Source organism: Xenopus laevis, chromosome 2L (genome assembly GCF_017654675.1).
Source record: "Xenopus laevis strain J_2021 chromosome 2L, Xenopus_laevis_v10.1, whole genome shotgun sequence".
In the NCBI taxonomy this organism is placed as follows: domain Eukaryota; kingdom Metazoa; phylum Chordata; class Amphibia; order Anura; family Pipidae; genus Xenopus; species Xenopus laevis.
Window position 1 is genome coordinate 49,132,394 of NC_054373.1, and position 12,040 is coordinate 49,144,433.

Sequence of the window (12,040 nt, forward strand, 5' to 3'; positions counted from 1 at the left end):
GACCCTGAACTCCCAAAATGCTGAAGAGGTAGTTGACTGGCTTACACAGCACACCCCATCCTCTACCGTTTCTAACTTTACCACAACATCCTCATCCTCCACTGCTATGGGCACCCCACGTAACACTTCCTCCACCACCGGCGCCCCTTCTTCACTGGAGTCAGAGGAGTTATTTTCACATGAGTTTCTTGAACTGAGTGATGCGCAACCATTATTGGCAGAAGAAGATGGAGATGAGGACGTTACACCAGATTTAATTCTGGCAGAGAACACAACAGAGATGGACATAATGAGTGATGAGGAGGTCCCCGCTGCTGCTTCCTTCTGTGAGCTGTTAGAAGAAATTGATGCATCTGAGGAGAATGATGATGAGGAGATTGATTTTTTGTGAGTGCCCAGTAGAAGAGAGCAAGAGGAGGATAGTTCAGATGGAGAGACGGAGAGTCAGAGAGGCAGGAGGAGAATAAGACTTAGAAGAAGCAGGGAGGACAGCTCGCAGGGAACAGTAGGGCAACAACATGTATCGCCACCTGTGGTCAGCCGGCCAACGCACCCGCCATTGCCGCCAACGCCGCCAACTTCTACTGTTACCGCCAGATTGCCAGCTTCAAAAAGGTCAGCAGTGTGGGATTTTTTTAATGTGTGTGCCTCTGACAAAAGCGTTGTAATTTGCAATGAGTGCAGTCAGAAACTGAGTCTTGGGAAGCCCAACAGCCACATAGGTACAACTTCTATGCGAAGGCACATGAACGGCAAGCACAAAGCACTTTGGGAGCAACACCTCAAAGGCAACAGACAAACTAAAAGCCACCCTCATTCTGGTCCAGCATCTTACTGCTCTACCTCTGCTGTCCTTGACCCGTCTGAACCACCCTCCACTCCGCCTTCTACCTTGACCACCAGTTCCCATTCCCAGTCATCTGCCCCCAGCCAAGTTTCTGTGAGGGCCATGTTTGAGCGTAAGAAGTCAATGTCTGCGAGTCACCCCCTTGCCCGGCGTCTGACAGCTGGCTTGTCTGCACTCTTAGCCCGCCAGCTTTTACCATACCAGCTGGTGGACTCTGAGGCCTTCCGCAAATTTGTAGCAATTGGGACACCGCAGTGGAAGGTACCCAGCCGCAATTTTTTTTCAAAAAAGGGAATACCACACCTGTACCACCATGTGCAGAGCCAAGTCACCGCATCTCTGTCACTTAGTGTTGGGCCAAAGGTCCATATGACTACTGACGCATGGTCCTCCAAGCATGGTCAGGGCAGGTATGTCACCTACACTGCCCACTGGGTGAACTTGGTAATGGCTGGGAAGCAGGGAATGTGTGGCTCAACAACAACAGTGGAGTTGGTGTCACCGCCACGGATTGCACGCGGTTCTGCCACCACCTCTACTCTTCCTTCACTCTCTACCTCGTCTTCTTCCTCTTCTTCCTCCTCTGCTGCTGGGTCCTCCTCCTCCACACCTGTGCACCCCCAGCTCCCCCTAGGCTATTCGACGTGCCAGGTACGCCGTTGTCATGCTGTCTTGGGGATGACGTGCCTGGAAAGCAGAAACCATACCGGATCTGTACTCCTGTCATCTCTGCAGTCACAGGCCGATCGGTGGCTGACCCCACACCAACTGAAGATCGGAAAAGTGGTGTGTGACAACGGAAGCAATCTGTTGGCAGCACTGAGACTGGGCAATTTAACACATGTGCCCTGCATGGCACATGTTCTGAATTTAATAGTCCAACGTTTTGTCTCGAAGTACCCAGGATTCCAGGACGTTCTCAGGCAGTCCAGGAAGGTGTCGGCCCATTTCAGACGTTCTTACACAGCCATGGCACGCCTTGCTGACATTCAGCAGTGGTACAACATGCCAGTCAGGCGTTTAATTTGCGACAGCCAGACTCGCTGGAATTCAACGCTCCTCATGTTGGAACGTCTGCTGCAACAACAAAGAGCCGTCAATGAATACCTGTTTGAACTGGGTGGTAGGACTGGATCTGCAGAGCTGGGGATTTTTTCCCACGTTACTGGGTGCTTATGCGCGATGCCTGCAGGCTCATGCGCCCTTTTGAAGAGGTTACAAACATGGTCAATCGCACCGAAGGCACCATCAGCGACCTAATACCCTTTGCTTTCTTCCTGGAGCGTGCCGTGCGACGAGTGACAGATGAGGCTGTAGACCAGCGTGACGAGGAGCAGGAAGCGCACGATTTCTGGTCGGAATCACCAGAACGAGCCCAGGCACCTGCTGCAACGCAGGGAGAGGTGTCAGAAGTGGAGTCAGAGGAGGAAGGTGGCTTTGTGGAGGAGGAGGACCAACAGGAGCAGGCTTCCCAGGGGGCTTGTGGTGACCTTTTGGGGACCCCTGGTCTTGTACGTGGCTGGGGGGAGGAGACCGTGGATGATGTAGTCCTTGATAACGAGGAAGCGGAGATGGATACCTCTGCATCCAACCTTGTGAGAATCGGGTCTTTCATGCTGTCATGCCTGTTGAAGGACCCCCGTATCAAGAGGCTTAAGGAGAAGGACCTGTACTGGGTCGCAATGCTACTAGACCCTCGGTACAAGCATAAAGTGGCAGAAATGTTACCAACGTACCACAAGTCCGAAAGGATGCTGCATTTACAAACCAGCCTGCAAAACATGTTGTACAATGCTTTTAAGGGTGATGTCACTTCAGGAACTCATCAACATTCCAGGGGCAGAGGTGCCAGTAATCCTGCCACGAGCGCACCTGCAAGGACAAAGCACTTTGGCCACTCTGTAACGTCAGACATGCAAATGTTTTTCAGTCCAAGGCAACGCCAGAACCCTTCGGGATCCACCCTCAAAGAACGCCTCGACCGGCAGGTAGCGGACTACCTGGCATTAACTGCAGATATCGACACTCTGAGGAGCGATGAACCCCTGGACTACTGGGTGCGCAGGCTTGATCTGTGGCCAGAGCTGTCACAATTTGCCATGAACCTCTTGTCTTGCCCCGCCTCAAGTGTCCTCTCAGAAAGAACCTTCAGTGTAGCAGGAGGGATTGTAACTGAGAAGAGAACTCGCCTAGGTCACAAAAGTGTGGATTACCTGACCTTTATTAAAATGAACGAGGCGTGGATCTCGGAGGGTTACTGCACGCCGGAAGACTTGTTCTGACTCCCCATGCAGCTGTCCTTCTCTGCACGCCTCATGACTCCACACACAGCTGTCCTTTAGCGTCCTCCTCCCTCCGCCACCGTTACAAACTAGGGTGCAAACCCTACTGGTTTCATTTGAATCCAGGTAAATCCTGAGTTTTTCTGGCCTCTGTGCTTCAGTGGCTGCAACCAAAAAAATGAATATTTTCAGCATTTATATGGCATATTTTTTCTGGCCTCTGTGCTTCAGTGGCTGCGACAAAAAAAAATGAATATTTTCAGCATTTAGATGGCATATTTTTTCTGGCCTCTGTGCTTCAGTGGCTGCGACAAAAATTTTTTATATTTTCAGCATTTATATGGCATATTTTTTCTGGCCTCTGTGCTGCAGTGGCTGCGACAAAAAAAATTAATATTTTCAGCATTTAGATGGCATATTTTTTCTGGCCTCTGTGCTTCAGTGGCTGCGACAAAATTTCTTTATATTTTCAGCATTTATATGGCATATTTTTTCTGGCCTCTGTGCTGCAGTGGCTGCGACAAAAAAATGAATATTTTCAGCATTTAGATGGCATATTTTTTCTGGCCTCTGTGCTTCAGTGGCTGCGACAAAATTTCTTTATATTTTCAGCATTTATATGGCATATTTTTTCTGGCCTCTGTGCTTCAGTGGCTGCGACAAAATTTTTTTATATTTTCAGCATTTATATGGCATATTTTTTCTGGCCTCTGTGCTGCAGTGGCTGCGACAAAAAAAATGAATATTTTCAGCATTTAGATGGCATATTTTTTCTGGCCTCTGTGCTTCAGTGGCTGCGACAAAATTTCTTTATATTTTCAGCATTTATATGGCATATTTTTTCTGGCCTCTGTGCTGCAGTGGCTGCGACAAAAAAAAAAGAATATTTTCAGCATTTAGATGGCATATTTTTTCTGGCCTCTGTGCTTCAGTGGCTGCGACAAAATTTCTTTATATTTTCAGCATTTATATGGCATATTTTTTCTGGCCTCTGTGCTGCAGTGGCTGCGACAAAAAAAAGAATATTTTCAGCATTTAGATGGCATATTTTTTCTGGCCTCTGTGCTTCAGTGGCTGCGACAAAATTGTGACTGCTAAACACACCACTACAGAAATATTGCCACCAACAGGACGAACATCCTGGAGTTGACAAGCTCAACTAGTAATTAACAACTATTATTTGCTCACTTGACGGTATCATTCATTAAAGCTCTTTGCGTTTTTTTGCGTTGCAGTAAGCGCCGCGTTTTGTCTTTGCGTGTGAACAGGCTGTAACCTTTACACGACTTGATTGGCATGTAGACGCCGGACGTTTTAAAGCAGTTTATTACACAGGTTTAGGAATGTAGTGTGATTTCTGCCCTTTACAGCACAAAACGCAGCGCTGTGTCAACAATGTATTTTTCAGATACATTTTTGCCCTTGATCCCCCTCTGGCATGCCACTGTCCAGGTCGTTGCACCCTTTAAACAATTTTAAAATTATTTTTCTGGCCAGAAATGTCTTTTTTAGCTTTTAAAATTCGCCTTCCTATTGAAGTCTATGGGGTTCGCGACGTTCGCGAACCGTTCGCATTTTTGACGCAAGTTCGCGAATATGTTCGCGAACTTTTTTTCCGACGTTCGCTACATCCCTATCACTGGGTGATTGCTCTGATAGGGTGAGCACAGCTGTTCATTTCTGCAGGAAAGCTGCACTGGGAGTATCGCTGTAACATGCTTATCTGTATTTATTATTACATAGCCTATTATACGCAGTTCTTTATGCACAGCCGGCTGTTCTCTCAGTTTACAATCTAAATGTGGAAGGGGAAAACATTTTTTTTACTTCCATGGTTTCTTACAAAAAGTCATGTGATTTCCCTCCCCGTCCCTAATTTGCATATACAAATTAGGATTCGGTTCGGATGGGCAGGAGGATTCGGTTGAATCCTGCTGAATAAGACCGAATCCTGGCCGAATCCCAAACCGAATCCTGGATTCAGTGCATCCCTAATTATGGTGTCTAACATGCACCTCTGACTCTGACGTTGCAGAAGCCTAAATATTTGTTTTTATACTGATAATTTTTTTTATGCTTGTGTTGGTACAGATAATTTTTTTCCAGGCAATATTTTTGTGGAAGATTTGTCCTTTTTGAGTATGTTGTATAGTAAACTCTGAACTCACATTTTATAGTAAACAATGATAAACAGGATTTCCACTATACAGACCACAAAACAACCAGCACACTCATTATCAAAGCATAACGTTAAGGGGCAAATTCATCAAGGGTCGAATATCGAGGGTTAATTAACCCTCGATATTCAACTGGGGAATGAAAATCCTTCGACTTCGAATATCGAAGTATTTTGCCAAATCGAATGATTCGAAGGATTTTAATCCAACGATCGAAGGATTATCCTTCGACCAAAAAAAGTTAGGCAAGCCTATGGGGACCTTCCCCATAGGCTAACATTGGGTTCGGTAGCTTTTAGGTGGCGAACTAGGGGGTCGAAGTTTTTTCTTAAAGAGACAGTACTTCGACTATCAAATGGTCGAATAGTCGAACGATTTTTAGTTCGAATCGTTCGATTCGAAGTCGAAGTAGCCCATTCGATGGATTGAAGTAGCCAAAAAAAAACTTCGAAATTCAAAGTTTTTTTTCTTCTATTCCTTCACTCGAAGTTAATGAATTGGCTCCTTAGATACTTATATATGTCAGAAATAAATTGGTGATTAATATACAGTGAAACCTCAATTTTACATTCTCTTCTTTCAAGTTTCCCCCCACCTTAAACAGTTTTTTGTGGTCACACCAATATATAATGCATTTCCATGATTTTAAACCCTTTTTTCTGGTCTCCAAAAAAATAGGAAATGGGGGTTCTACTATATTACCATATAATACAGTGGGAAATGGCAGTTGGTGGCCCACCAGCCTATCCCAGCATTGGTGCAAAACAACTATCAGCATATTGATAGTACTAAGCCATGTTAAACAAATGATTAGCAGGGAGAACACATGGACAGGTCATTAATACTAACAGCCAAAGTTTGGCAAAGCTCCAGAGAGTAAAACGCCTGTTGTCAGCTCGAAACCATAACGATTAACATGAAATCAATAAGAAGTCAACCAGATAATAATCAGCCTGTGTGCATGGTTTCCTCACCTCAGCTCACCAGGCATCCATCACATATACCATTCCCACCTACTTTTGCATTGCAGGTTTATCAGAACATACATAACAGCATTACCTATTCTGGAACAGGGAAAATAAAGCTATGTTGTACATTTCAGTTGTACAGAGGCCAATTACGGCATTAGACTTTTTCCTAGTGTCAACTTGCACTGGGTTTCATGGCTGCAGTACAGGTATAGGATCTATTATCTAAAAAACATTATATATTATAGTTACAGAACCAGAGTTCTATTAAAGCAAACAAATCTTATATTCTGTAACTAATTCCTCTTACTTACAATAGTGAAGCCTTTATGGATTTTTGGACTAATGTGCCTGTGATGAACAAAAGTCAAAGAGTACCCAGTAAACATAGCGTGGAAACTAGATAGAGCCACTTATTCTTCAATAAAGCTAATGTTGATCCAGGAAAAAAGGTCAAGCTTAGAACTAGTTCCAAGAACTGAAGCATAACTGATTTTTTTCCAATTCGCAAAAGTAGGAGTAGAGGCGGCATTGCTAGAGATGGACTGAGGATAAAACTCTGCTGAGATTGAGGCTGTCAAGCCGTTACTCTTGAACAGTGATCCCCAACCAGTGACTCATGAGCAACATGTTGCTCACCAATCCCTCGGATGTTGCTCTCAGTGGCCTCAAAGCAGGTGCTAATTTTTGAATTTGGTTGCATAAAAACAGATTTACTGCCAAACAGAACCTCCTGTTGGCTACCAGTCCATATATGGGCCAACCACAGCCCTTATTTGGCACCCCAGGAACTTTTTTCATGCTTATGTTGCTCTTCAACTTTTTTTCCATTCCATGTAGCTCATGGGTAGAAAAGGTAAGGGACAGCTCTAGAATATAAAATAATTTCTATATTTACATCATCATTTGAGGCATAAAATTGCTTTGGGTAAATCTATGAACACTGGTCAGGGAATTTCAGTTACTGGCATTTACGCAGGCATTGTAATAGCAGATTTGGAACTGAAAAAGCAGCTAGAAAGACATTGCTCAACTTAAGGGTTTTTGGAGCAGCCTGAATCTAGATAATGTCAAAAACCTTACAAACCCCATAGTGGTGGCCATATTTATTGAAGCAATACATGAAACACGCTATAAAAGAAACTGAAATGTGCTCACCTGCACCTCAAATAGTCGTGGCATGACAAACACGTCTAGCAACTGTGAGACCTATTGCTTCATGTCATATGGAGAATGGGTCGCAGACTGCTGAGCTAATGGAAAGACCTAGGATCACCATCTGCTTTACCCAGTTATTGACTGCAGATGGAAATTATTACTGTTTCCAATGACAACAGGACTTTAACTTGGGACTTGTGCCAAACTGAGTATCTTGGAATATGTTAGGGGGTCTTCCTACTAATTATTCATGCGTGTGTGTTTGCACTATTATTATGCTGCTTTTTGCTTCTGACAGATATACGAAAGGGATAAGAGGTTTGTGGGCTATCAATGTTCTCTATTAGTGTTCCATAAGAAAAGGAAGGGTTATCGCTGAGGGTTTCTAATAATTTAATTGACACCAAAAGGGGGAACAGCATTTTCACCTCATACATTTGGCTTATAAATACTAGTCACATTAATAATGTATTTACACCATGTACACAGGCTTATTTATTTATTTTTTCTTTCTGGTCCAACACAGGATGGTTTTTATACGTGCCACATGAACCCTGTATTATTTTATGCCCAGATGACAGGCTGTACAGGATCTTCTTGCAGTAGACTTGGTGCATGTTTTTCCTTGCTTTTATTTACTAAACTGTGTCAAGACTGAATTCTCACACTATCTTTTAAAGGGGTGTTTCACCTTTAAGATAACTTTTAGTATGTTATTGAATGGCTAATTCTAAACAACTTTTCAACTGGCCTTCATTTTTTATTTATTTTTTGCCTTTTTTATTCTGACTCCTTCCAGCTCTCAAATGGGGGTCACTGACCCCACCAAAAAACTAATGTTCTGTAAGGCTACGATTTATTGTTATTGCTACTAGGGATGCACCGGATCCAGGATTCGGTTTGGAATTCGGCCAAGATTCTGCATTTTCACCAGAATTCATGTGCCTGGCTGATCCGAATCCGAAAAATGACGTGGCTAATTGCTACTTTGTATTACTCTTCTTTCTATTCAGATCCTCTCCTATTCATATCCCCAGTCTCATTTCAAATCAATGCAATGGTTGTTGGGGTAATTTGGACCTTAGCAACCAGATTGCTGAAATTGCAAATGGGAGAGCTGTGAATAAAATCAGCTCAAAAACAAATATAATAAAAAAATGAAAACCAATCACAAATTGTCTCATACTAAAGGTTGATTTAAGGTAAACAAGGTTAAAGTTGGCTTTACACTGGAAGCTCTACTACAGGTCATGGCATATTTGCCAGCTTCATTTTTAACATAGGCCAGCACTCCTCTTCAGTGAAACGTGCATCGACATGGGGTACAACCGTGCTGCCATCTTGACTCAAGGCTGGTGTATATACAATATTTAGTAAATTTTCCAGCTCATGCGCTGGCCCATGACAGTGAAAGGAATCACTGGGAAATTCAGTCAAGATAGAGGAGCAGGGTAAAAACTAGGTGATTTAGTCACTGGGGGACTAACAGATTATTACTCTGGTGAATATGACTTTCCTTGTTGGACAGTTTTTAAACAATGTCCTTAGATATTAAGATGTATTAATATTGTTATTTATTCATATAGGATTGCCATAGTTTTATGGTAAAGTTGGGTTTAAAAAGACAAAAGTCCATCAAGTTCAACCCCTCAATACACTCACATGTATAAAACTATACTGTATATACCAATATCTATATTAATTGTAGTATTGCAACAGCCTATGAAGTTATGCTTGTCCATGAAATCGGCACATTCACACACTAGGCGCACTTTTATCAGTTTTAACCAAACCAAAAGTTATTGAAATCTGTGAGAGAAAACCGGAGTACTCAGGAAACACTTGTGCTGGTAAGTTGGTGGCTCATTCTCTCTTTACCAGCAGGTACTTGAGACAGGGACACCTTTGATAAAAATCTACTGTATAGAAAGCGGAGACCATTGTACAACCTACCAGTCAGCAATAATAATTTCCTTAACATTCTGTTCCTAGCCTCTCTATGCTTCACAACACCGGCTTTTTTGATTATTATATTTATCAGAGAAACATATCTGAGGTGTGATATATTTAAGGTCAAGTAAACACTTTGGTTGATGCTGTGATTTTTAACCTTTGTGTGCTAGGTTATACCAGGTATGCTGAAGTCAGAGAATCAAACAGCAGGTAGATAAGGTTAGTTAATAATTAATGAGCCTTGCAATTCTTGCTACTAACAGAGCCAATACATCAATTTTCATTGCATAATATTAATTGCCTTTAGGGTTGCCATCTTTCCCCCCCCCAATACCAGATTTTCGGGTTGGGGGTGGATGGTGATATCAGTGGAAGATGGGGTTATAACGTATAAGGGAATGAGTGTGTTGGGTGGGGACATGGGAGTGGCAGAGGCAGATCTATGGTTAGAAGACAAGATTGGTAGTGATGGGCGAATTTGCGCCGTTTCGCTTCGCCGAAAAATGCGCGAATTTCGCGCGAAATTCGCGAAACGGCGGAAAATTCGCGAAACGGCGCCGGCGTCTTGTTTTTGACGCCAGCGCCCGTTTTTGACGCCGGCGCCCGTTTTTCCGACGCCGGCGCCCGTTTTTGGCGCCGGCGACTTTTTTCGGAAAATTTTTTTTTGACGCCGGCGAATTTTTACCGCGAATTTTCGCGGGCGTTTCGCGAATTTATTCGCTCGGCGCGAATCGCGCAAATTCGCCGCGAATTCGCGCCTGCCGAATAAATTCGCCCATCACTAAAGATTGGCAGTGGAAGGGGAGCAATTTATAGATGAAACTAATTACAACTAAATTGTATACAACTTCACAACTGAAGTTGCCCCAAAACATGCTTTAGTCCTATGAAAATATGAAACTGGACCATGATAAATGCAGCTGTAATATAGCCTAATTATGTATGTGTTTCTTTAACGAAATAATATTTTTTAAAACTATGTCGTCACAGTTTAGCTTATTGCCTGTGAATGAGGGCCCATTCAGCAGCAGACTGATACAATAAATCCGAGGCAACCAGTCCTTATCTAATTATATTATGAAGCTAGAAGAAAATTACAGTTCACGACTGCAGAAAATCTGCTATAAAAATGAGCGAAACAGTACAGACCAAGAAGCTCACTTTGTACCCTACTGTACTGTACGCGGTTAAATTAAATCCCTTAGGACATTTCAACATAGCACAGATTACTTTAGTGCAGGAACTCAAAACAACAAACTAGCAATTAATTGTGATTGGTTTAACGCAATGAAAACAGAAAGCTGGCTGATTGGATCACAGCACCAGAGCCATTGTAGTAAATGAGCCATGGAGTGTTTATGAGCCTTTTTTATTAATATACAACTTTGCCAGAAACACTTCTTAACATAAAGGGGGAAGCAAAGTCAATATCATCATCCAGGGTGGCCACCTTTTGGTGCAATGTGCACAAAAAGGAAAAGGCCTCTGGTTAGTAACAGCTTTACATAGCACCGCTAGTTCAAACCCTTTTGGAAGCCTTTACACATACAATTTGTATGTTTAGCCTTGTAGATGGGTTGATAAGCCAACTGTGCTGTTATGTTACATATAAGGCAAGATTATGACACAATAGAAGGTGGTGGTGAACAGGACAATGTTAAAGCTTTATATTAGTGATGCCCCACGAGCAGTCCATTTGCTGTTGAAGGTTGTTGGAAGATACTGGGAGTTGTATTTGAACAACAGCTGAAGAGCTATAGGTAAGGGCAGACCTTGCTTTATATTTATACCTAAGACCTGTCAAGTATGTTTTGACCCAGTCCCTTTTCGCCCTCAAGTCCTACATGATAACTAACACTCCCTGTCAGTAGCACAATTCGAAGCCAAGGATGCCCAGTCACTACTGTAAACCTATAAGCAGCAGCACTATTAGTATATGATGTAATATATATTTATATGATATAAATTAATATGTTTGACAGAAGCAAGTGTGCCCATAATCTCAGCATGAAACTGGCTACACCTGCAGTATAGTAAATAGGAACGAAATGCAAGCAAGCCAATCTTCAGCCTAGAATGTGTTTAGGAGATGAAGTGTGAGATATGAAGATTTAGGGCAGATACACACGCTCAGATTCGGGGAAATTAGTTGCCTGGCGACAAAATCTCCTCTTCTTCAGGGCAACTAATCTCCCCGAAACTGCCTCCCCGCCGGCTAGATGTAAATCGCTGGCAGGATGGCACTCAGAGCACTTTGTTTTCCGAGAGTCGTCCGAAGTTTCCTCATGAGGCAATTTTTCTGCGACTTCGGGAAAACCAAGCGTGCCGATACCATCCCGCCGATGATTTATATTCTAGCCAGCGGAGGCAGTTCGGGGGAGATTAGTCGCCGAAGAAGAGGAGATTATTGCCTTGGCAACTAATCTCCCGAATCTGAGCGTGTGTATCTGCCCTAAATCTTCATATCTCATACTTCCATCTCCTAAACACATCTAGGCTGAAGAATTAGCTTGCTTTCATTTCGTTCCTATTTACTGTACTGCAGGTGTAGCCAGCCCTTATTTGTGAGCTGTGTAGTTGCGTTGCGTCACTCCCCCAACAATTTAGAATAAGCCAAACTGTGCCATTACCTGTGCAACGTTTCTGAAGTCTGAG